The sequence below is a fragment of the Mobula birostris genome, chromosome 5 (genome assembly GCF_030028105.1).
Source record: "Mobula birostris isolate sMobBir1 chromosome 5, sMobBir1.hap1, whole genome shotgun sequence".
Lineage (NCBI taxonomy): Eukaryota > Metazoa > Chordata > Chondrichthyes > Myliobatiformes > Myliobatidae > Mobula > Mobula birostris.
The window spans coordinates 42,008,739-42,035,528 of NC_092374.1; the positions used below are offsets into that span (position 1 = coordinate 42,008,739).

At 42.1% G+C, this 26,790-nt stretch overlaps 1 long non-coding RNA gene across 2 annotated transcripts in view; it reads left to right on the forward strand.

Moving 5' to 3' along the window:
- LOC140197242 (uncharacterized) overlaps positions 1-24,883 on the forward strand; it is a 63,880-nt gene extending 38,997 nt beyond the window's left edge. The window contains exons 1-3 of one of the 2 annotated variants that reach the window (XR_011885887.1): positions 3,749-3,886; positions 11,795-11,890; positions 23,750-24,883. This is a non-coding gene — a long non-coding RNA (uncharacterized lncRNA). Of the gene's footprint in view, positions 1-3,748; positions 3,887-11,794; positions 11,891-23,749 lie in introns of those variants that run through there. The other variant, XR_011885886.1, reaches the window with a different exon arrangement.
- The last annotated feature ends 1,907 nt before the right edge of the window (positions 24,884-26,790 follow it).

Consider the following 26,790-nt stretch of genomic DNA (forward strand, 5'->3'; position numbering starts at 1 on the left):
ACATCTTACAGTGTTGCTCAGCTAAGCTACTGATGTTTTGTTAGAATTCTTATGAACAAACTCTGGTTGCTATCTCTACACTGAAGTCCATCTTCCCTCTGCACTTGGGTCCAGCCATTGCGAGTGCACATGGTGATAGAAGGACACTGTCAAATAATGGACCCAGTGGGCGTTGAACCAGTGTTTTGACATAGGTTGCTTTAGGTACAATTGTCATCTATTCTCAAGTCTACATTATAAATCTATGCTCCAAGTTTCTCAAGTCCATGTTTCAACTCTATAGTCTGAGTCTCTCTAGTCTATGTTCTGAGTTTCTCAAGTCCATGTTCTGAGTCTATATTGTCAGTGTCTCTAGTCTATGCTCTGAGTTTCTCAAGTCCATGTTCTGACTCTACATTTTGAGTGTCTCTAATCTATGTTTAAAGTTTCTCAAGTCCATGTTCCAGTTTACATTCTGAACTTTTCTTGTCAACATTCCAAGTTTTTCAAGTCCATGTTACAAGTTTCTCTAGTCTATGTTCAAGGCTTTTGTGGAGTCTCAAGGCTTTTTCTAGGTCTAAGCATCCCCAGTTTTCAAGGTTCTCAATGTTATCAATGTTCTCAAGGTCATTATGGTTTTCCAGGTTATTAAGCTTCTTAAGGTACTCCAGGTTCTCAGGGTCATCAAGGTTGTCAAGTTTCCCACTATTCACCAAGTTTCCCACATTTAATTAATGTTTCTGAGATTTATTCAATGTTTAGATTTAGATTATTAGAACCCTCAGTCCTCTTTTTATTGTCATTTAGAAATGCATACATGCATTAAGAAATGATTACAATGTTTATCCAGAGTGATATCACAGAAAACAGGACAAACCAAAGACTAACACTGACAGAACCACATAATTAAAACATAGTTACAGCAGTGCAAAGCAATACCATAATTTGATGAAAAACAAACCATGGGCACGTAAATAAAGTCTCAAAAGTCCCTGAGTCGATTGACTCCCATGTCCCTGATAGCAGGTGGTAAAAGGGAGAAATTCCCTGCCATGAACCTCCAGGCACTGTGAACTTGCTGATGCCTTGGAAGCAGCTGACCACAGCTGATACTGAGTCCATCCATCCATCCAAAAACTTTGAGCTTCTGACCAGCCTCTCCAATACAACCTCTCGAGCACCATCCTCTGCTGAGCTCCTTTGACCTCGCCCCAGCCACTGAAGCACACAAAGCTGAGGATTTCGGGGCCTTCAGCTCCAGAGATTCCGGTTACCACACAGTAGCAGTGGCAGAGAAGCAGGCCTTTCAGAAGTTTGAGGTTTCTTCAATGTTTCCATGTTTTTTTTCCAATATTCTCCCTTTCCTGAGTCTCCCTTGAGGGTCCCATCTCTCTTGAGATTCCCAAGTCTGTCCTATGTTCCCTAGGTCCCTCCCAACTTCTCCAGGTCCCTGTTGAGTTCCCCTGGTGTGTCTCAGCCATCAGGTGCCAGCAATAGGGAGGAGGTACTGTAATGAACTTTTTGAGGCTATCCAAGGAGTAGGAGAGTGTTGAGCTCCAACATTTTTAGAGCACCTAAATTGGTTAATTGTTTAATGAGTGGATAATTGTTTAGAGTTTCTTGTGTTTTTTCTTGAGTGACCCACTCTTTGTAAAGCAGTCTCCTGGTGCTTTGTTTAATCTTGTTAAATTTAGTTCGATAGGCTCGGGATTCTGTATTGCTTGTACTATTTAAACAGACTCTGGATTAGCGCTTATCAAGGGTTCCTAGATCCGAGAATGTTTCATCTTATTGTGTTGCTCAGCCAAGCCACCAATGTTCTGTTGGAATTCATGAATAAACGCTGGTCACTCTCTGCAGTGGAGTCTGTTCTCCTTCCGCACTTGGGTTTTGATATTGTCAGTGCACATCCAGTGACAGGAAATGGGAATTAGTGAGTCTCTTTATGATCAAGAAATGTAGGAGTGCATTTAAAAAGAACTTGAGGCTAAATAAAGAGATGAAGAATCTGGCAGGCAAGATGAAGCAAAATCCCGTGGAATTCTTAGAGTTATATTGAGAATACAGAGGTGGCTAGGGAGAGAATAGGTTCCCTTAAAGATCAGCATAGTTGTCTATATGTGAAACCAAAGAAAATGGGAATATGAGTTTTGTTTTCTTGGACTACATAGAGAGGATGATTGGAGACCTTAAAGTGTTTTAAATCCCCTGAGCCTGACCTGGTACATTCTTTGAAAGTGACATTGTGGAAAACGAGAGAAGAAATTACAAAGGCCCTTGCAGAGATTTTTAAGATGAGACCATAAGATATAGCTGCAGAATCAGGCCATTTGGCTCATTGTGTCTGCTCTGCCATTTCATCATGGTCAATCCAATTTTCCTGTCAGCCCCAATCTCTTGCCTTCTCCCTGTATCCCTTCATGCCCTGACCAATCAAGAACCTAGCAATCTCTGCCTTAAATATACATTAAGACTTGGCCTCCACAGCTGCCTGTGGCAAATAATTCCACAGATTCACCACTCCATGGCTAAAGAAATTCCTCCTCATCTCCATTCTAAAAGGACATCCCTCCATTGTGAGGCTGTGTCCTCTGGTCTTTGACTTTCCTACCATAGGAAACATCCCCTCCACATCCACTGTATTGAGGTCTTTCACCATTTGATAGTTTTCAATGAGGTCACCGCTCATTCTTCTGAATTCCAGTGAGTACAGGCCGAGGCCACCAAAAGCTCTTCATATGACAAGCCATATAAAACTGGAATCATTTTCTTGAACCTCCTTTGAACCCTTTCCAGTTTCAGCACATCATTTCTAAAATAAGGGGCATAAACCTGGTCACAATACTTCAAGTGAGGCCTTACCGGAGCTTTATAAGGTTACAATGTTACATCCTTGTTTTTATATTCTAGTTCTCTTGCATCTGCCTTCCTCACCACAGACTCAACATGCAAATTAACCTATAGAGAATCCTGCACAAGGACTCCCAAGTCCCTTTGCGCCTCAGGTTTTTGTATTTTCTCTCCATTGAGAAAATAGTCAACCTTTTTATTTCTTCTACTAAAGTTCATGATTATACACTTTAAAACACTATCCATTTGCCATTTTTTTTGCCCATTCTCCTAATCTCTTCATCCTTCTGCAGCCTCTCTACTTCCTCACATCTACCTGCTCTTCCACCTATCTTTATATTTCTGCAAACTTTGCAACAAAGCCAGCAATCCCATCGTCCAAATCATTAACATGTAAATCAGAGACCAGGTTACTAGGACTGAGCAAGGGTCCATGGTGCAGAAGGTGAAGAGGGGAACGATAGTGAAAGGAGACTCTCTACTCAGAGGTACAGACAGGAGATTCTGTAAGCATAAATGGGACACCCTGATGGTATATTGCCTCCCAGGTACCACAGTCAGGGATGTTCTGGATTGTGTCTGTGCATTTTAGAGAGGGAGGGAGAGCAGTCAGATGTCCTGGTACATATTGGTACCTATGACGTAGGAAGAAAAAGAAATTAGGTCTTGAAGAGAGAATTTAGAGAGCTAGGCAGAAAGCTGAGAAGTGGGACATCTGGGATAGTCATTTCTGGATTGCTGCCTGTGCCCTGTGCTAGTGAAGGTAGAAACAGGAGGATTTGGAGCAGCAAAGTCAAGATGGCGCTAAAAGGAGACTCCTTTGCTTGCATCTTCAGAAACAGCTCTATTTCCATCTTTGAAATATTTTTTTTTTTTTTTCCCTTTTCAAGGTTCTTTTGAAGATCCTGACCTGGAGTTGCACTCTGACTTGGGTTCTTTGTGGAAATGGGACCTGCTCTCAGGGCCTCACGACCAGCTGCTTTTTGGTATCCCAAGGACGCGGCCTGGAGGACTAGCACATCTTTAGGGTGCTGGATTTTCGTGGCTCTGCAAATGGGTTGGTTCAAGGCCAGTGTGCTAGACTGAGGCATTGGGGGAAAGCACAGAACATCGGGGGCAGCGGGTTTGCTGCCAGCTGTGTGTCCAGTGACCTGAGCCTTTCCAAGGCCGATTCTGTGGGCGCAGAGCTTGGAAAAAGCGATGTAACAGACTTTTAACATCATAATCAATGTGTTGTTTGTTATGTCTCCCCTCTCACTGTGAAACGGGGACATCCCTTTTTTCCCTTATTAGGGTCAGGGAGAGCCTGTGGTATGTCGAATTACTGGGTGAACAAGTTTTTTGGGGTACTGCAAGTCTGTGTCTATATTGATGCTTTGCTGCACGCTTGAGTGTTTGGTGGAGGGTGCCGATTTTTTTTTTTTTTTTTTTTTTTTTGGCCAGTGGGTGGGGAGTTCTTGCCTTGCTGTTGCTTGTGTGTGGGAGGGGAGAGCTGGGGGGGGCTTTGGGGTTCTAATGTTTAACTGTCATTTATTCTTTGGGACATTCCTCTGTTTTCATTGATGTTTACGAAGAAAAAGAATTTCAGGATGTATATTGTATACATTTCTCTGACATTAAATGTAGCTATTGAACCTATAAATATGTGACTGAGAAGCTGGTGCAGGGGGGAGGGCTTCAGGTTTTTGGATGATTGGGATCTCTTCTGGGGGAGGTATGACACGTACAAAAGGGATGGGTTGCACTTGAACCCAGGAGGGACCAATATTCTCACGGGCAGGTTTGTTAGAGCTGTTGGGAAGGGTTTAAACTAATTTGGTAGGGGGATGGGAAACAGAAGGATGGGACTCGGGATAGAATGGATGGTAAAAAAGCAACGATAGCATGCAATCAGACTGTTAGGAAGGGCAGGCAGATGACAGGACAAAATTACAGCAGCAGGGTGAGTATTAGTGATGCAAAATCAGAAAAGATAGCCAATACAGCACTCAGAGTGTCTAATATCAATGCACATATTATAAGAAATAAGGTGGATGATCTTGTTGCACTATTATAGATTGTCAGGTATGATGTTGTGGCCATCACTGAATCATGGTTGTAGTTGGGAGCAGAATGTCCAAGGTTACATGTTGTATTGGTGGGATAGGAAGGAAGGAAAGAAAGATAGGAAGGCAGAGGGGATGGCATGGCCCTGCTGGTAAAAAATGAGGAATGGCATTAAATCAGTAGAAAGATGTAACATAGGATTGGAAGATGTTGTATCCTTGTGGGTTGAGTTAAGAATCTGCAAAGGTAAAAGGACCCTGATGGCAGTTATATATAGGCTTCCCAACAATAGCTGGGATGCGGACCACAGCTTACAATGGGAAATAGCAAAGGTGTGTCAAAAGGGCAATGTTATGTTAGTCATGCAGGTCGATTGGGAAAATCAGGTTGGTAATGGATCTCAAAAGAGTAAGTTTGTTGAATGCCTATGAGAGAGCTTTTTAGAGCAGTTTTGTTGTTGAGCTTACTAAGGGATCAGCTATACTGGATTGGGTGTTATGTAATGAACTGGGGATGATTAGGAAACTTAAGGTAAGGGAATCATTAGGGAGCAGTGACCACAATATGATTGAGTTGAGCTTGAAATTTGATAGGGAGAAAGTAAAGTCTGACGTAGCAGTATTTCAGTGGAGTAAAGGATATTAGTGGTATGAGAGAAGCGTTGCCCAAAATAATTTGGAAGGAGATGCTGGCAGGGATGATAGCAGAGGAGTAATGGCGTGAGTTTCTGGGGAAAAAATGAGGAAGATGCAGGACAGATGTATTCCAAAAATGAAGAAATACTCAAATGGCAAAATAGTACAACTATGGCTGACAAGGGAAGTCAAAGCTAATGTAAAAGCAAAAGAGAGGGCACACAACAAAAGTAAAAATTAGTAAGAAAATAGCAGATTGGGAGCTTTTAGAACCTACAGAGAACAACCAGAAGAATCATTAGAAGGGAAAAGATGAAATCTGAAAGCAACTGGCAAACAATATCAAAGTGGATAATAAAAGCTTTTTCAAGTATATAAAAATCAGAGATGAGCGTGGATAATAGACTATTAGAAAATGATGCCGGAGGAATAATAACAGGGGACAAGGAGATGGCAGATAAACTAAATGAGTATTTTGCATCTGTCTTCACTATGGAAGTGTACCAGATTTTGAAGGGTGTGAGGGAAGAAAAGTAAGTGCAGTTACCATTACAAGGGTGAAGGTGCTCAAAAGGCTGAAAGACCTAAGGGTACATAAGTCATCTAGACCAGATGAACTGCACCCTTGGATTCTGAAAGGGGTAGTGTTAGAGATTGTGGAGGCATTAGCAATGTTCTTTCAAAAAGCATTGGATTCTGGCATGGTGCCAGAGAACCGGAAAATTGTCACCCCACCCTTTAAGAAAGGAGGGAGGCAGTAGAAAGGAAATTGTAGACCAGTTGGCCTGACCTCAGTGGTTGGAAAGATGTTAGTCAATTGTTAAGGATGAGGTGATGGAGTACTTGGTGATACAGGACAAGATAAGATAAAGTCATTATGGTTTCCTTCAGGGAAAATCCTGCCTGACGAACTTGTTGGAATTCTTTGAGGAGATTACAAGTAGGATAGATAAATGGGATATGATGGATGTTGTTTACTTGGACTTTCAGAAGGCCTTTGACAAGATGTCACACATGAGGCTGCTTATCAAGTTAAGAGCCCATGGCATTACTGGAAAGTTACTAACATGGTTAGAGCATTGGCTGATTGGTAGGACGCAGCAAATGGGAATAAAAGGAAATTCGCTGCTAGTGACTAATGGTGTTCTACAGGGGTCGGTTTTGGGGCCACTTCTTTTTATGCTGTATATCAATGATATAGATGATGGATTAGATGGTTTTATCACCAAGTTTGCAGATGAGACAAAGATAGGTGGAGAGGCAGATGTTGCTGAGGAAAGAGGCAGGCTGCAGAAGGATTTAGATAGATTAGGAGAATGGGCAATAAAGTGGCAAATGAAATACAATGTCAGGAAATGCATGGTCATGCACATTGGTAATAGAATTTCGAAAAATCTGAGATGGAGAGGGACTTGGGAGTCCTTATGTAGAACATCCTAAAGGTTAACTTTCAGGTAGAGTCAGTGTTGAGGAAGACAAATGCAATGTTAGTATTCATTTCAAGAGGTCTTGAATACACCAGCAGGGGTGTGATGCTAAGGCTTTATAAGGCACTGGTGAGGCCTCACCTTGAGTATCGTGAACAGTTTTGGACTCCTTATCTAAGAAAAGATGTACTGGCATTGGAGAGGGTTCAGAGGAGGTTCACAAGGATGACTCTGGGAAGGGTTATCATATGAAGAATGTTTGATGGCTCTGAGTCTGTAATCATTGGAACTTAGAAGGATTGGGTGGGGAAGGGGTGATCTCATTAAAACCGTTTGAATGTTGACAGGCCAAGACAGTAGATTTGGAGAGGATGTTTCTCAAGGTGGGAGAGTCTAGGACAAGAGGGCACAGCTTCAGGATAGAGCTGGGTCCATTTAAGAGAGATGCAGAGCTATATCTTTCGTCAGAGGGTGATGAATTTGTTACCACATGCAGCTGTAGGAGGCCAGGTCATTGGGTGTACTTAAGGCAAAGATTGATAGGTTCTTGGACATGGCATCAAAGGTTATGGGGAGAAGGCTGAGGAATGGGGTTGAGGAGGGAAAAATGGATCATGCATAATTTAAGGGGGGAGCAGACTCAATGGGGTAAATTGCCAGATTCTGCTCCTATGTTTTATGGTCCTGTGGTCTTATAATGTAAAATGAATCTCTCTCAACACAGACCTCTGTGGAATGTTACTAGTCACTGGTAGCCAGGCAGAGAAAGCTCCCTTTATTCCCACTCTTTGCCTCCTGCAATCAGCCACTGGCTTATCCATTGCTAGAATCTTTTCTGTAATTCCATGGGTTTGTAGCTTGTTAAGCAGCCTCATGTGTATCAGCTTGTGAAAGGCCTTCTGAGAACAAATATGTAACATCAAACGATTCTTCTTTGTCTATCCTACTTGTTATTTCGTCAAAGAATTCCAACAGATTTGTCAGTCAAGATTTTCCCGTGAGGAAACCATGCTGCCTATGTCCTTTTTATCATGGGCCTCCCATAACCTGAGACCTCATCCTTAATAATCGACTCCAATAACTTCCTAACCACTGAGGTCAGGCAAACTGGCCTATAGTTTCTTTTCTTCTGCCTCTCTCCCTTCTTGAAAAGTGGAGTGACGTTTGCAATTTTCTGGTCTTCCAGAACCATTTTTGCTTCATCTCTGGCCCTGGTGAGGTTCTGGAGAGTGGTTAATGTGGTATCATTGCTTAAAACGTGAGCAAAAAAAAGTCAGCAAACTACAGATCACTATGTCTGACATTGGCGATGAGTAATTTGCTGGAGGCGTTTCAGAAGGAGAGAACCTACCGACATTTGAGGAGACGGTATGATTTGAGGCAGTTAGCATGATGTGTGTGAGAATCAGAATTAGGTTTATTATCATTGGCATGTGTAGTGAAATTTGTTAACTTAGCAGCAGCAACTCAATGCAATACATAATGTAGAAGAAAAAAAGCACAAAATAAAATAAAATAAATAATTACAGTATACTATATTGAATAGATTAAAAATTGTGGAAAGACAGAAATATATATTAAAAAAGTGAGGTAGTGTCCAAGGGTATGTGGACTGAGGACTTGCAAATGGTTTTCAATCCAGATTGCGTTCTGGGAGAACAGACCAAAGTAACATTTAAACAGCGAATGGTAAGGCTCTGGGGAGTGTTATGGAAGGAAAAGACCAAGGAGTGCAAGTGCATAGTTCACTGAAAGCAGTATCTCAGATAGTTAGGGCGGTAAAGAAAGAGTTTGGCATATTGCCCTTCAGTCAGGTCACTGAGTATAGGAGCTGGGAGATTATGTTCAAGTTATATTAAACATTAGTGAGGCTGAGTCATCCAATATAGGAAATTGTCATGGTCCGGATTGGGGTCCCTTTAAATTGACCTTGTTTATGTTACGATCCGGACCGTTGATTCCCTGTTTTCCCGTGTCCCTCGGCTTTGGTGATTAGAGGCAATTAACGCTCGGCTGAACCGGTAGTCTATAGTCTCCGGCTTTCAGCCGTTCAGTGCGGGAACGTCTGCAAAGTCATCAAAGGTACCGTGTGCCGATGTCATCTGGCCGGAGCAAGCCTTGTCTCTTCCCGAAGTGAGTGTCGGTAATTCACCCTTCCTCACCGGAGCAACCCTGTCCAGTTACCTCGCCAAAGCGAGCCTACAAAGTTTCCTCATCAAGTGGGTCCGTCAGTTAACCCGCCAGAGAGAATCAGGAGCCGCTGTCTACTGTTCCTGGGCTGAGTCTAGAGCTCGCCACTACCCGTCGGCATCCGAGTACCAAGTCAAGTCCTGGCCCTGGTGGTCTGATTCCTGTCCTACCCTCCTGTCTGAATCCCTTCTCTGACCTTCTCGCCTCTAACCCTCGTCTGCACCTCGGTCTAGTTCTATCACTGGAGCTAGATAGGAACTGTTGTTCTTTGGTGTTTGTCTTGTCTTGTCCTCGCCTCTGTAGGGTAAGTCAGGACTTCTTGCCATTGCCCTGCGGAGGGTCATGAGTCCCGGCCCTATGTCCTGTACCCAAGGAGGGGTCCTGACTCTGTGTTCTGTGTATGTGTCCATGGTTACATGTACCTGCTGTCCTGAGACTGAGGCTCTGTTTTCCATGTTCCTCCTCTCCCTAGCCCATGTCATGTCCATGCCTGGTTCTGGGGTCCCAGCCAGAGGCAAGACCCAGGTACCGGGTCCTTGCCCAGTCTCTGGCTCGGAGTCCAAGCCCTAGCCTCTTCATGTCTCCTCTAATTCTGGGATCCAATTCTAAGTCCTAGCCCAGACCCCTAGTCCCAGCCCAGTAGTAGTCCTGAGTCCTTGTCCAGTTCGCTGCTCCTGCTCCTGCCTAGCTCTCCTGGTATCGAACAATAAACTAAATCTAAGTAACCTCACAAGATGTGTCTTGCATTTGGGTCCACCCTTGCTCCCAATGCCCCTGCCATTGTGACAGAAATATGTTATTGAACTAGAAAAAGAACAGAAAAATCTTATCTGGATGTTGTCTTGTCCTGAGGACCTGAATTACAATGAAGAGTTGCATAAACCATTATTCCCTCAAAATGTGGGAGATTGAGGGGTGATCAGATAGAGGTATATTAGATCATGAGGGGGCACAGGCACGGTGAAAGTACATTGTCTTTTTCCTAGGGAAAGAGCTAAAAACAAACAGATATACATAGATTTAAGATCGGAGGCGAGATATTTATAAGGGACATCAGGGGCAGCTCCATACACAAATGGAGGTGCATATTTGGAATGAACTGCCAGAAATAATGGTTGAGGCAGGCACATTAGCAACATTTAAAAGCCATCAAGATAAGTATATGTATACGTGAGGTTTGGGGCACTGTGAGACAAATGTGGGTAAATAGGACCAGCTCGCTGGGTAACAGTTAGCATGGGTTACCCAGATAGGGGCAAAGAGCCTGATTCCATGTTGTATGACCCTATCTGCATCCCTTTACAGGTTCTTTGCATTCTCCTCAGAATCCTCCTCCCTGGATATATTTACAGGAGAGGTTGATATGTCCTTGATTAGTAAGGGTGTCAAAGGTTATGGGAAGAAGGCAGGAGAATAAGGTTGAAAAAGGACAATAAATCATCCATGGTGGAATGTGGCAACAGACTTGATCTTCCAAATGACCTAATTTTTCTCCTGTTTTATGGTTTTATGATCTAATCTGCCAATATATTTATCATCGTACCATCAGAAAATTTGGCCACTGAAGACCTTCATTTAAGTAACCAAATTGCAGGGTGTCCATACTTGAAGCTTGTAGTCACCATTATTTACTGATTGCCAAACTGAAAAATACCCATTTATTCCAACACTGTTTTCAAACTTTTACTAGTTCTAGTACAAGACCGTCAGCTTGACAAATCTCTTCCTATAGGCCTTTCAGTGCAGAAGTTGCAGGAAGGCAAAAGTAGCCTAGGACAGTTTAAGTCAAGTGAGACCACTGGAAACACTTCTGCTTACTACAGACAAGATAGGCTGGGGTGACTGCAGCTGTGTATATTAAAGCCAAATGGGTGAGGCCTCCATTGTGAGATTTTTTTTCCAGAAAGTTCCTCCGAGAACATAGTATCCCTTTTGACTCTAGGGAATGCTGGAGACAGATGCGATACCATAAGGATAATTTAAGGACGTGAAACATAGGCTCTATAGTCTTTACTAACTTTGAAATATCATCAGCTGTCTGATCAAAGCTTTGATTGACTTTTAACATGTCTATTATCCTCACTTCAAAATATCAGCTGTCCACCTGAAGTTTCTATTGACTTTAACACCTCTGCTGTGAATGGCGATTGATCTTGCAAGTAAGGAGGTCAAATGTATACAATTTGTAATGATCGGTATCTGTAACCGATAAGGCAATTCTGTATAAAAATAAGTTTTCTGTTCAGACTTCAGAGCAGGGGTCCACACTGTTCTCTTAGTGCACAAGTAAATGGGGGGGAAAAAAAAAGAATGCTTGAGTCATAAAAGTGTGTGTGTTCCAGGCTCAGTTTTTTTAGTCATCTTATTTATTTTATTATAGGTGACAGTTACTTCAACACATGACCTGTAGAGTGCTTCCAAGATATTGTATTCTTATTTCAGATTCCCAGTATCTACAGTTTTTTCTCTGTTTTGTACACATCAGTGGTATTTACAATTCCTTGATGGTGGCAGCTTTTCACCACACACTTCCATTGTAATGAGCAGTCGTGAATCTTAAATGTAAATGTGGTTTGATGCAAATATTTTAATATTTTTCTCTGGTTTATGGATCAGCATAAATAATTGACTGCCTTGTTTATTTTTTTGTTCCTCCTTCACTTCCAGACCCACTCCTGTCATCTCCTCACCGTGAGACATTAGAAAGCATCATTCTGCAGTGATGGCATCACGACCAAACATGCCTCTGTCAGATTCCCTCAGGTAAAATCTACAGGATGCCTTTCTATGTGTTTTGTATTTTTTTTTAAATTTCTTATTAAATTATCTTGAGTGGTGGTGCTGGTACTCTGCTTCAAGGCTGACTTGTAGGTAGAAGTGTTGACACATTTAACAGGAGGCTTGATGCATAAACAAGGGAGAAAGAGTTCAGGCTTTGCTGGAGCAGTGTGTGAAGAAGTAATTAGACAGAGAGGAGACCAGAGTGGGCTGGAAATATCATCACTGATCTGCTATGGAGCATTGTCTGCTCTTGCCTGTTCTTTCAAGACACACGGGAGGTGAACATAAACCAGTTCCTTGTATCTGAAGTGATCTGCTGTTTTGGAATCAAACCAAGGCATTTCATGGCAGGCATCCTTCAGGCCATTTGGTATATGTTGAACCTTTGAAAGAAAGACCCAATTACCTCCACTCTGTTATTTTTTGTAATATAACGACAAAGTATTCTATTTCAAGTATTTATTTAATTCCATTGTGAACGTTATTATTGACTGTTCTCCTGACACCGTCAGTCAGTGGGTTCTGGAACAAAATCTTTGCTTCATTACTTTGTCTCATGTCACATTCAGTTCTTTTGCCAACTACCCTAAATCCATAACCTGTTCTTCATAATTGTACCACTATTGGAAGCTGTTTCTGTTTATTTACTCAAAACCTTTGAAAATGCTGAACGCTTTCACCAGATTCCCCCTAAACCTTTGCTGAAAGGATGAACACACTTGTTCTGCTCTCCTCCTTGTGATACTGGAGTTCATCCTGGGTTGCAGATGAATCAAAATGCCAATAACACCCTTCCTCAAGTGTATTCCCCAAAATCAGGCAAAATATTTCACCAATTTTATTCCCAATGCTCAGCACAATTTTCTTGCCTTTTGGCAAAATCTCTGATCATGATAGGGACAATGAGAGGTTAGAGTTTGCTTGGGAAACATGTAGACTTTCAGAGTGCTTACTTTATTGATCTGGGATTTTTAAATTAAACCTAAATCATCTTAAATAATGGCAGAGAGCTTAATGTCCACACCTGTGTGTCTGCTTGTATGGGTGTGTGTGGTGCTTGTGTGTGTCGTGGTGTTTATAGAATGAAACAGTTATGTTCTCCATCAAGATATGATCATCCAGGATAACTTTACCATTCCTGGGAATGTATTCTCCACCACAATGTTGGTGTAAACTCAGACTACCCCCATCTGCAGCAGATGGTGAACTAGATTTGATGATAACCTCCAGGTAGAGGAGGTTATTGGCTCTTTACTGTGAGTCCACCTGAATTTATGATTCTGCTATGAGCAGAATAATGTTGTTTTGACAGTTCTAAAAGATATTGCACTTGGGTCAAAGATTTTTCTTACAGATCAAGAGGAAAATGCAAATCAGCTCATGAGCATATGCCTGCTACTGGGCAGTTTCCCTCAAAATGGAGAGTTGGGGAGGTGGGGGGTGGTGGTTCTCATGTTTGTGCGATTCTATCATCTCATTGTGCAGCATGTGTGAGAAATCAAAATATTTTGCTTGTGAGGAGTTATTTCCCTAATAAGCCTGTGGGAGCCCTAATCAGAAAATGGTAAGTTGCCTGGCTGAGAGATGTAGGAATACTGAGACTCTCACCAGCACCAAACACTTTGAGAATTAGCCCTATTGTTTATAAATCTCTACTTTGGGTCTGATTTCAATTAGGAACTGTAAAAATACACAAAATACTGCAGGAAGTCAGGCAGTGTTTATGGATGGCTACAGTCAATGCTTTGGGTCAAGAGGTCTTGCCCTGGTGAAGGGTCTTGACTAGAAACAGCAATGATTTTCCTTCATAGGTGCTGCCTGTCTTGCTGACTTCCTCCAGTATTTGTGTGTTTTGCTCAGGATCGTCAGTATCTGCAGAATCCCTGAAGTTTCAATAAAAATTAACATCCGCTAAAGACATGAACAAGTGAGAAACAGGGTATTTTCCTATGTTCTTGTATACCTGGATATGCCCAGTAAGATTTAACACTGATTCATACTGCCGAATGTTTATCCATTTCCCTGTACGTGACTCATACCAAGGTAATTTTACTTGGAAACAAAAAACTCAAAAACAAGCTATTCAGCCCAAAGCTCTGCAATAGGTCTTGCTGCTCACACACCCTGTCTTCTCCACCTCGTCAAATCAAGTTTATTAGCATGTGCACAAGTGCGGTGAGGTACGGCCACAATGACAATCTTGCTTGTACCAGAATCAGTCATACAGAGTCAGACAACAGTAGAACATAAGTCACACATAAATTAAACAGGACAGCAAAGAAAATGACTGTTCAGAACAAGACTTCAGTGCACAACCAAAAAAAATAGAGACAAGCCCCTGATAGTGAAAGAGATGGTCTGTAGTTTTCTGTTGCTGAGGTAGAGTTAGGGTGGTGCAGGTCAGTTCAAGAACTTGATGGTTGTAGGAAAGGAGCTGTTTCTGATCCTGATGGTGTAGGACATCAGGCCTCCATACCTTGTGCCTGATGGCAGCCATGAGAAAAGTGCATGACTCGGATGGTTAGGATCCTTGATACATGCTGCTTACCTGAGGCACTGCTTCCTGTAAATGGCGACAATGGTGGGAAGGGCTGTACCCATGATGGACTGGGCTATGTGCACCACACTCTGTAGCCTTTTGTGTTCCTGTTTACTAAAAGTGCCGATCCAGGCCATGATGTAACTAATCAAGATAATTTCATCAGTGCATCGGCAGAAATTTGCTAGAATATTTGCTGATATGCCAAGTCTCCTTAAGATTTTAAGAAAGTAGATTCACTGGCACGTGGTGGCTGTGGTTAGTGGTTTAGCCTTTTGATTGTTCATCCGCTTTTGCAGCTGCTGCTTGTTCCCTGTGGCACAGCAGATGTCGTTCTAATGTAGCATAACTCCCTTGAACAGATTTCCTCCAGGTGTGTCAACTGAGTGCGATATCTTCCAGTTTTTAGATGTAATGTTGAATTTTGTCAGACTGATTTTGATGTTATTTTTGAAGTGTTTGCTTTGTCCACAAGACCATAAGACATAGGAACAGAATTAAGCTGTTCATCCCATTAAGTCTGCTCTGCTATTCCATCATGGCTGATTTATTATCCTTCTCAATCCCATTCTCCTGCCTTCTCCCTGTAACCTTAAATGCCCTAATGACCGATCAATGTCTGCTTTAAATATAGTCAATGACTTGTCCTCCACAGCTGTCTCTGACAATAAATTCCACTGATCACTACCCCTGTCTAAGAAATTCCTCCTCAATCTATGCTCTAAATAGATGTCCCTCTATTCTGAAGCTGGGCCCTCTCACCCTAGACTTGCCCACTGCAGGAAACATTCTCCCCACATTGACACTAACTAGGCTGTTCAAATTTAATAGGTTTAAATGAGACCCCCCTCATATTCTTCTAAACTCCAGCGAGTACAGGCCCAAAGCCATAAAATGCTGCTCAGATGTTAACCTTTTCATTCCTAGAATCTTTCTCATGAACTTCCTCTGGACCTTCTCCAATGCCAGTACATCCTTTCTTAGATAAGGGGCCCAAAACTGCTCATCATGCTCCAAGTGTGGTCTGATCAACACCTTATAAAGCCTCAGCATTACATTCTTGCTCTTGTATTCCAATCCTCTTTAAATGAATGCTAACATTACATTTGCCTTCCTTGTCATTGACTCAACCTGCAAGTTAATCATTAGGGAATCCTGCATGATACTCCCAAATCCCTTTGCACTTCTGATTGTTGAATTTTCACCCCATTTAGGAAATAGCTTTTACACCTTCTATTGAACTGTATAACTATACACTTCCCTGCACTATATTCTATCTGCCAATTCTTTGTCCATTCTCCCAATCTGTTCAAGTCTGTCTGCAGACTTCCTGCTTCCTTAACACAGCCTGCTCTTCCAGCTATCTTTGTATTGTTCACAAACTTGGCCACAAAGTCATCAGTTCCATCGTCCAAATCATTGATATATATAAAACACCCCTGCAGAACACCATGAGTCACCAGAAGCCAACCAGAAAAGGTTCTTTTTATTCCTACCCTTTGCCTCCCAGCCAGCCAGCCAATCTTCTATCCATGCTAGTATCTTTGCAGCAAGGCCAAGGGCTATAATCTTGTTGGGCAGCCTCATGTGCAGCAGCTTGTCAAAGGCCTTCTAATAATCCAAATAAACAACATCCACTGAATCTCCTCTGTCTATCCTGCCTGTTATTTCCTCAAAGAGTGAGCCCAACAGTGGCTTGCTGACCTTTTGACTGGGAATAAGAGGTGTTTGGGGAGATGTGAGTTAGACATCCACATGACGTGACCTACCTCATCAGAGTCGGTATTGCTTTATCGTGGTGGAGATGCTGTTCATGCTGACATACCCTGCCCTGTGCACTAACTCCTCTCTCCCTGTGATTCAGCCATCAACAGTGGTGTTGTTGGAAAACTGGAAGATGATTTTCGAAGCTTACTTAGCCACACAGTTGAGGGTATATTTTCTAATCCTTCTGTATATCTTTTTACCCCAATCTCCTTTTAGTACACCTGCTCCATACTTCAGAGGTATTAAGCAATCAGTACAAGACCACAAGATATAGGAGCAGCCCTGCTCTGGAATTTCATCATGCGTGATTCAATTTTCCTCTCAGCCATTATCTCCTGCCTTCACCCTATATCCATTCATGCCCTGACCAATCAAGTGTCTATCAAACTCTGCCTTAAATACAGTTGGCTTGGCCTCCACATTTGACAGTGGCAAAGAATTCCACAGATTCACCACTCCCTGGCTAAAGAAATTCCTCCTCATCTGTTCTGAAAAGAAGCTCCTCTATTCTGAGGTTGTGTCCTCTGGTCTTAGACTCCCCCACTGTGGGAAACATCCTCTCCAGATCCACTCTATCAAGGCCTTTTACCTTTCACCCCTCATCTTTCTGAATTATAGTGAATACAGGCTCAGAGCCATCAAATGCTCTTCATTTGACAAGCCATTCGATCTTGTAATCATTTCGTGAACCCTCCAGATCCTTTCGAAGATAAGGTGCCCAAACCTGCTCACGATACTCCAGGTAAGGCCTCACCCGTGCTTTACAAAGTTTCAACATTATATCCTTGCTTTTATTTTCTAGTCTTCTTGAAATGCATGCTAACATTGCATTTGTCTTCCTCACCACTGACTCAACTTGCAAATGAACCTTAAGGGAATCCTACACAAGGACTCCCAAATCCCTTTGCACCTCAGTTTTTTTGTATTTTCTCTCCATTTAGTAAATAGTCAATTCTTTCATTTCTTCTACCAAAGTACATGACCATACATTTCCTGATATTATATTCCATCTGCCATTTTGTGCCCATTCTCTTAATCTGTCTAAGTCCTTCTATAGCTGCTCCACTTCCTCAAAACTACTTGGTGTCATACTGAGGGCATTGGGAACGGACCCACATGTGAGACACACTGAAGTACAAGGAACAGGACTTGACTAGAGTAGGGACGTGACAGGATTCAGACCAGGAGCAGGGACAAGAACGCAGACTTGGGCTAGGGAAAGCGGGACCAGGACTAGAAACCATGGACTAGGAGACAAGGCTTCGACTCTGAGCCCAAGACTGGACAAGGACCCAGAACCTGGGTCTTGCCTTGGGCTCGGACCCCAGAACCAGGCAAGGACATGACATGGCTTCAGGACAGGACGTGGCTGGGATCTAGAGCCCTGAGCTTGGAGGCAGGCTGGGGTCTTTGCTCTTGAGGCTTCAGGCTGGGGCCTTGGGTCGTAAGCTTGGTTGCAGGCTAGAGCCTTCTGGCTTGGGTTCCTGGATCCTGGCTGTGGGATCCTCGAGGCTTGGGTTCCTGGAATGCAGAGGCTGATAACTCGGAGGCTGGAGCTCAGAGACAGACTGGGAACTGTACATCAACATAGAGCCAGGATTTATCCATTGAAAAGCTGGGAACGCAAACACGACTCATCTTTAACACAACACTAACACGAGACTGGACAGTACATAGACATAGAGTTGGGACTTATCCTTAAACAAGCAGAGACTCAACTTTATTTCCACACCAAGGTGGGACAGGTCCACCTGTTGGGTAACAGCAGAACAGCCAGACTTGCCCAACAAAGGCAAAGACAAGACAAAACCAGGTCTCCCTGCAGGGTAATGGCAAAACAGCCTGACTTACCACACAGAAGCGAGGACAAGAGGAGACAAACACCAAAGAACAACAGACAGTTCCTTCTCTGCATCGGGGTTGCTCCGAGTCACAGTTCGGCCAGCAACCTCAGCTGGCTACAGAAACAGCTGGATCCCTACCTAACTCAGAGTGGCTGGCAGCCACTCAGCTGGCCCAGGAAACAGCCAAATCCATACCACAAAGAGGGCTCTGACTACCGACAGCAAGGCTCCATGAAGTGATGGTTCTATAACGCAGCCTAAAGGTAGCAAGTGGCCACTGTAGCCTTCCACCAGTAGGTTGCTCCCTGGGAAACTGACAAGACAAACCAGCAGCTCACACTCAACACCAAGGCTACTTATGTTCCAAGCCCCAAGATGGGAATCAGGTGCCTATGACTAACTCAATCAAGGGACAGCTGGAAGACCCGGAGTCCTGAGTCCACGGACCGGACCGTGAACTGGAATGCAGAGTTCAGGGACCGGACTATGACACCTACCCCTCCAGCTATCTTCATATCATCTGCAAACCTTGCAACAAAACCATCAATTCCACCATGCAAATCACTGGCATATAATGTAAAAATAATTGGTCCCAACACACCCTGGTGGAACACCACTAGTCACTGGCAGTCAGTCAGAAAAGGCTCTTTATTCTCACTCTGTCTCCTCCCAATCAGTCACTGTTTTATCCATGCTAGAATCTTTCCTGTAATATCATGGGCTCGTAACTTGTTAAGCAGCCTTATGTATGGCACCTTGTCAACGGCCTTCTGAAGATCCAATTACACAACATCAACCGATTCTCCATTGTCTGTCCTGCTTGTTATTTCTTCAAAGAATTCCAACAGATTTGTCAGACAAGATTTTCCCTTAAGAAACCATGCTGACTACGGCCTATTTTATCATGCGCCTCCAAGTACCCTGAGACCTCATCCTTATAATGAACTCCAAAATCTTTCCAACCACTGTGGTCAGACTAACTGGCCTATAGTTTCCTTTCTTCTGCCCTTCTTTCTTGAAAAGAGGAATGTCATTTGCAATTTTCCAATCTTCTGGAATTATTCCAGAATCGAGTGATTCTTAAAAGATCATTACTAATGCCTCCACAATCTCTTCACCTACCTCTTTCAGAATTCTTTGGTGTATACCATCTGGTCCAAGTGGCTTATCTAGCTTCAGACCTTTCAGCTTCCCAAGAACCACCTCTCTAGTTATGGTAACTTCACACTCTTTATGCCCCTTGGTACCTGGAACCGACACCATATGGCTAGTGTCTTCAACTGCAAAGACTGTTGCAAAATACTTACTGAATTCATCCACTATTTTGTTGGTCCCCCATTACTAACTCTCCAGCATCATTTTCCAGCAATCCACTATCCACTCACTTCCCTATTACACTCTAGGTATCTGAAGAAACATTTGGTAGTTCTTTTTAATATTATTGGCTAGACTACTTTCATATTCCACCTTTACCTTAATTACTTTTTTAGTTGCCTTCTGTTGTTTTTAAAAGCTATCCAATCCTCTAAATTCCCACTCATTTTTGCTGCATTATATGCCCTCTTTTTGGGTTTAATGTTGGCTTTGACTTCCCTTGTTAGCCATGGTTGTCATTTTTCCTTTTAAAAACTTCTTCCTCTTTGGAATGTATATGTACTGTGCCTTCCTGGAATTGCTTCCAGAAATTTCAGCCATTGCTGCTCTGCCATTATCCTTGCCAGTGTTCTTTTCCCATCAATTCTGGCCTACTCCTCTCTCATGCCTCTGTAATTCTCTTTACTCCACTGTAAAACTGATAAATTTGTCTTTAGCTTCTCATATTTCAGGGAGAATTCACTCATATTATGATCACTTGCCCCTCAGGTTTCTTTTACCCTAACTTCTCTAAACAATTCTGGTTTATTGTGCAGCACCCGATTCAGAATAGCTGATCCTCTAGTGGACTCAACCATGAGCTGCTCTTAAAAAGCCATCTCAAAGGCACTGTAATCCAGCACCAACCTGATTTTCCCAATCTATCTGCAGATTGAAATCCCCGATGACTATTGTAATCTTGCCCTTTTGGCATGCACTTTCTATCTCCCATTATAATTTGTAGGCTACATCTTTACTACTGTTTGGGGGTCAGTATACAACTCTCATCAGGGTTGTTTTACCATTGCAGTTCCTTAACTCTATCCACAATGAGTCACTGTCTTCTGACCCTCTTTCTAATGATTTGATTTCATTTTTTACCACAGAGCAATGTCACCCCCTCTGCCTTCCTGCCTATCCTTTCAATTCAATATGTCTCCTTGGACATTGAGCTTCCAGCTATAATCTTTCAACCATGAATCTGTGATGCCTACAACATCATACCTGTCAATCTGCAACTGTACTGCAAGTTCATCTACCTCATTCTATATACTGTATGCATTCAGATACAACACCTTCAGTCCTGTATTTACACTTTTTGATTTTGTCCAATTTTATGTCGCAGCTTATCCTGTTGACTGCAATTTTGCCCTATCAACAGCCTCTTCTCAGTACATATTGCCTCTCTTTGTAAACCAGCTACCTCATCTTCAGCACTATTGTCCACCTTTCATGTGATACTACTTGCACTGAAAGATAGGCAGCTCAGGACACTAGTTGCACCATGCTCAATCTTTTGATTCCTAGCTTTGTCTAAGGTCTTACCAACGTCTACCACCACAACCTCTCCACCAACTCAATCCAAGATATCCTGGACTCTGGCACCCGAGAGACAACATATCATCCAGGAATCTTGTTCTCATTATCAGAACCTCCAGTCTATTCCCCTCACTAACGAATCTCCTATCACCAGAACTTCCTTTCAGAATATTATTTATCTTAACAGTTCTAGTTTTCAAGTTCTTGATCCCTACATAAGTGAACATCTTTATATCTGTTCTGCTAGCTCCTTTCATAATATTTCATAGGTATGTTACAGCTTTCTCCTTTTAAGTACTGAGCTGTAGACTAATCTTTCCTCATAGGATAAATCACTTAATTCTCTGTCAGGCTTCAGCCTGATCACCAATAGGCACCAGAGTCCTACAGGTCCTGACACTTCTCTTCCCCTGATTATTAGTTGATAATTTTCCCCTGTGTCTTGTTTTAGTTATCAGTGCAGTGTGCTTTGCTTTTTTTTCCTCTATTTAAGTTTCCTCTCTTTTGTTTGGCTTTGTTCAGCCTTGAGTACACCTACACTGCGTTGTGGTTCTTGAGTTCTAACCTGTTGTTTCTACAAAGCAATCCACCAGTTAAGATTCTTTGTTCAGCTCCATCCTGATCTCTGTTCTCCTCTGCACTTGGGTCCACTTAATCTAAGCCTTTCCTGGTAGTTCATGTGTGGAACTTCATCATAACAACAAGCCAGCCCGGCAACCACCTCGTCTGCATTAAGACTGAGCCATTCGTTTACCTGGCAGAGGATGATCAGTGTTGGCAAACCAAGAAGTCACAGTGAGTGGACATGAGTGAGTGCTCCTGCAGACCTTGTTCACCCTTCATGAGCTCGCTGAAATCATCTGGCTGAAATAGCAAACATCTGCTGCCATCCCAACTCCTGCACGTACCAGAGTAATTTGGTGGCAATCCAGAGGGTAAGCCAGTAAAAATTCTTTGTTCAACTCCATGTTTGCCTCTGCACTTGGGTCTATCTGGTCTCAGCCTCTCTTGGTAGTCCACTAGTTGGAGATGGAAGTTCACCATTAAAAACCCAGACCAAAACCAGCCTGGCAACTCACTCCTATAGATATCTACAGATTACATTGTATATCTTTTTAAAAAAAAAAAAAAAAAAAAAAAAAAAAAAAAATGAGAGCATTATGAAACAAAATCTGACACTGATCACACAAGTAAATCAAAGGACAGATAGTCAAAGGAATGTTCAAAAAGAGCATCTTAAAAGGATAAAAGTGAGGTAGAGTGCAGGGAAGCTTGGGGAGGATGTCACAATTTAGATTTAATAATGGAGGTCCTCAACTCATTATACCTCATCAGGCAGAGGGAAGTTGGGGCAATGAGACCTGGTGTGAGTAGGGGCACAGGCAGTGGGGTTTTGTTTCCCACAAGCGGTAAGGAGGAAGTGGCAAGGTCAAGTATCAAAGCTACTTGGATACTTGGACTTCAAGATCCCTCTGCAGATCAAGCTTTAAAGGGTCCTGCCACTTGCTGTATGATTTCCTCTTGCATTTGACCACCAAAGATGCAACATGTCATGTTTGCAGATCAAAGTCCTACTATTTCTCTGCCTAAATTTCCAACTGATCTATATCTTGGATCCTTTGGCAACCTTCTCTGCTATCCACATTGCCTCCCTGTTTCCCTTAGTATCCCAAGAGATCCAAGATCCCCTGGTGTCTAATCCATGTTAATGATTTACAAGGCACCATCAACATCACCTTTTTCTTAATATTCCCATCATTTAATCCATATTCTTGGTGAATACTGATGCAAAGTACAGATTAAGGGCTTTATCCACTTCCTCCAGCTTCATGCAAAAAATGTCTTCCTTTTTCCTTGAGTGAACTTCTCCATTTTTCAGCGAACCTCATACACACCAGCTGTGTGGTTTTTTAAAAAAAAAAAAAAAAAAAGCACAACAGCATCTCTTCCACCTCAGGCTACTGAGGGAGTTTGGCGTGAGCCCCCAAATCCTCAAGATCTTCTATAGGGGCACCACTGAGAGCATCCTGACTGGCTGTATCACTGTCTGGCACGGAAACTGCACCAACCTTGACCACTGGGCACTGCAGAGAGTGGTACGGACAGTCCAGAGCATCTGTGATGTGAACTTCCCTCCACTGAGAACAATTACAGCAGCAGGTGCATAAAGAAGGCCTGGAAAATCATTGAGGACACCAGTCACCCCAACCATAAACTGTTTCAGCTGCTTCCATCTGGCAAATGGTACTGCAGCATTAAAGTCAGGACAACCTATGGGACAACTTCTTTTGCCAAGCCATTTGACTTATAAATTCATATGTCTGTACATTGTGACAGTCATAACACAAAGATTTTTACTCCTTTACTTTGTGGGACAGATGTAAGATTTAAATTCAATAAATTCAATTCAATACTCCTAATGAGAGTATTAAATATCTTCAAATGCAACCAACCTTTCTTCCATCCTCATGCTGGACCTGACTTCCAATTTAGTATCCTTTAAAACAAAACTCCCAAAAATTAAATGTGGATTACCCTCTAAAAGCTGCTCCCTTATCCAGTTTGTCCAGCAGATAACTTTAAAATACAGTTGTGAAATTGCCATCTGCACAGTACAGTGAGTGGAGCTGTTACCTTTAGTTCAACCCTGACTGTCAGTGCTGGGGTTAATGTACAGTTAGTGTAAATGGTTAGTTGACAGTCAGTATGAGCTCAGTGCTCAGAAGTGCTTGTTTTTGGGTTGTTTGACTCTATGACTCTGAGTGTAGTGACAAAAATGATCTTTGAGTCAAATTCTGCAGACTTCTCCTTACCTCCTGACATTTGACATTAATCATGAATCTATGGTTTATACAAAGTGTAAAATCTTAAAAGCATTCTTAAGAAAAAAGGTCTATTATGTCTAATACATTACTATTCCCTAGTGTGTTACTCCTAGACATTCAACAGCAAGTGTCAAGAATGAATTCTACTTTTGGAGTCTGTACTAATCATTTTTTTTCTATCTGGATGCATCAGGACCTGATATGGCAACAGCTCTGGCCAAGATTGCAAGAAACTGCAGAGATTTGGGAATGCAACTCAGCATATCACGAAAACCAGCCTCCCCTCCATGGACTTTGACATCATTAATCGGTGCCTCATTAAAGCATCCAATATAATCAAAAGTCCCACTTGTCCTAGACATTCTCTCTCCTCCCTCTCACCCTTCCATCAGGTAGAGAAGATACAAAGACCTGAAAGCATGTACCACAAGGCTCAATCACAAACAAGAGAAACTCTGAAGATGCTGGAAATCCAAGCAATACACACAAAATGCTTCAGGAATTCAGCAGGCCAGGCAACATCTATGGAAAAGAGTAAACTATTGACATTTTGGGCTGAGACCCTTCAGCAGGTCCTGCTGAAGGGTCTTGGCCTGAAACGTCGGCTGTCGAACTGATAATCTGCATGGATAACTTGCAAACAAAAGTTTTCACTATCTCTGTGTCACAATGAGCTACTGTGGGTTATCATTTAGTTACCTCCATTGACAATGATGATAAACCAATTATTTCCTCAGGGTTCCATAAGTTCAACCACCTGTGCACTGCAAATTAAAGCTATAGAAAGTTAACTATTACTTGCTAGTTAGTGCTGACAAGTAAAATTAGTGGTCAAGGAAAGACCACTTGTCTATGAAGTCTGTCCAGATGGTTGTGATGATTAGGCCAGTGTTCAAACAAGAGTACACTTCATTCTTTCCATTATTTACCTGGTCAAGGAACAGAAAAAACAAAAAAGCAAATCTCAGAATCAATTAGAAAAAAGAATCCACAAATTCCTCCACTGACCTTGTTCTTCAGCCATGTGTATATCACATGGGATTTAACTTATGAGTCAGAACAAGTGCTATTCCTTTTCTGGTATTGATGCAACATTGCTTTGTGGCACACCTGCTCTTACAATTTGAGACATAAACTTATTTTGCAGGTCTGCTATTGTCTGGCAGAGAAAGAACTGACAATGTCTAACTTTACTCTATTTTTATGTCATTTAAATTCATGAGTTCTGGTCTATGAAGTTGAAAAACACTCGACAGAAATATAAAGGACTTTAACTATATTGTACACATCTAATGAATCATTTCTCAGTACATGCAGTTCTAAAGGTGTCACACTACCCAAATTATACTCTCTTGGGAAGCATTTCCATCAGATTCAAGCTGTATCTATTTTTGTATCAGTTCCTTCTGTTTCCTATCATAACCCATGTTCCAAATAAACCTGCAGTTGTTGTAAGAAATATTTTAGTCCAGAAAACTGGAATCTCAGCATGTTGTAAAGTTTCAGTCACAAGGTTCAGCTGAAGGATCCCAGCCTCGGTTGTACTGAGCCCCTTTCGTATACTATTTAGTTATCTTCGATGGCAATCTGATATGTTTTGACTGGGACTTGATGAAGAGAGGGATTAAGGTTGTGAACTAATCTGAGGGGAGTATGATGGACTCCTTCCATTCATTGGTAAATTGTGAACAGTTGATTTGAATATGATGAGAATAGGTTAACAGGGAAAACTTGTGAGGGAATCTGATTGTCAATGTGCTGGCGTAAACCTGTTGGGGCCGAATAGCCTCCTCCAATGTCATGATTTTACTCAAAATGGGATGAGGAAATTGCTGGAGTGAGCGGCATTTCTTGTCCTTGCCAAAAGCTGTAAACATCAATCCCTTTTGTGGATGTGAGTCATATATCAATTAAGCCAGTTACTTATTTTGTTTTTATTTTTATTTAGAAAACTGTTCTCTCCAGCCCAACGAGCTGCAACACCTAGCGAGCCACCTATTCAACTGTTGCCTAATCACATGACTATTTACAGTGACCAATTAACCTGCTAAGCAGTACACCTTTGGACTGTGGGAGGAAATCAGAGTACCTGGAGGAAACCCACGTACAAACTTGATATATATGGTCTGAAATTGAACTCTGAATAAAGTTACTGTGGCACCCAAGGGTATCGGCAACACACATCCTGTCCCGTCAAGGAAGGTTCATTCTTCAGACTGGAATAAATTAAAAGTTGTATATGCATAGCATCATTTTACCATGCTCCCCTTCAGTTCTTACTTCTGATTCCATATTTGAATCCATACATTGAACTTACTTCTTTACAAGTAACTGTTTGCCTCAATGTCCAAAGAAGATGTCTTTTAGAAATGTCCATTAAATAATGAGTGTGTTTTAATATTTCTAAAATAGTAATGTGAAATAGAACAGCTCTGTGTCAAGTATTCTGCAATGATGGAAATGAAAAGTGGTTTGGTACAGCCTGCCTCAATGAGTAGATGTCCCTGGCCTTAGATCTTTTGCATTTTGCCAGCAAACAGCATGGAAGATACATTTCCAAATACAAGTGAACTTCTACTGTTAACACAATTATGGCTCTTGGCATTAGTAGATCTAGTTGACATCCACTTGAAACTAACCAGATGACTTCTCTGGATTGTCGATGTTGCTTTGGGTTTGTTTGAAATAATTGCTGAACTGTTTTACTGAAGAGAATTGCTTCTGTTAGTGTTTGCAGTGTGACAAGCTGAGAGGAGTTAAACAATCCTCTGAAGATAAATAGTTCACCTTTCATTTGTCAAATGTACCCAAAGGAATGTCAAAGGATCCCTACTGCAGGGTAAAGTGACTTTGAAAGCCAAAAGATTAGAACTGAGTGTTGAGTTTGACAACCCATTCTATAGCATTGAAAGTTTATTGATGCATAATGTTCATTCAAGTGAGAGGAGATGGTGAAATTAAGAGCAATTTACACTTCTTCTGAATGAGTTGAAGTGAATAATTCCTCCTTAAGTCTTCAATCAGACACTTGCTTGGGCTCTTGCTGCCTGTTCAATTTTAATGCTGCTCATTTTGGTTCCATGTTTATCTAGAAAGGTTTGTACTGCACATATGAGAGGTCAGTGTGTTAGGTCAACTGGTATTTATAATACTCAGAGCGGACTGACACCTCAGCTGAAGTTGTTAGCAGGATTTTAAGAGAGAATTGGGAGTCATGGTGCACAATTAAGATGC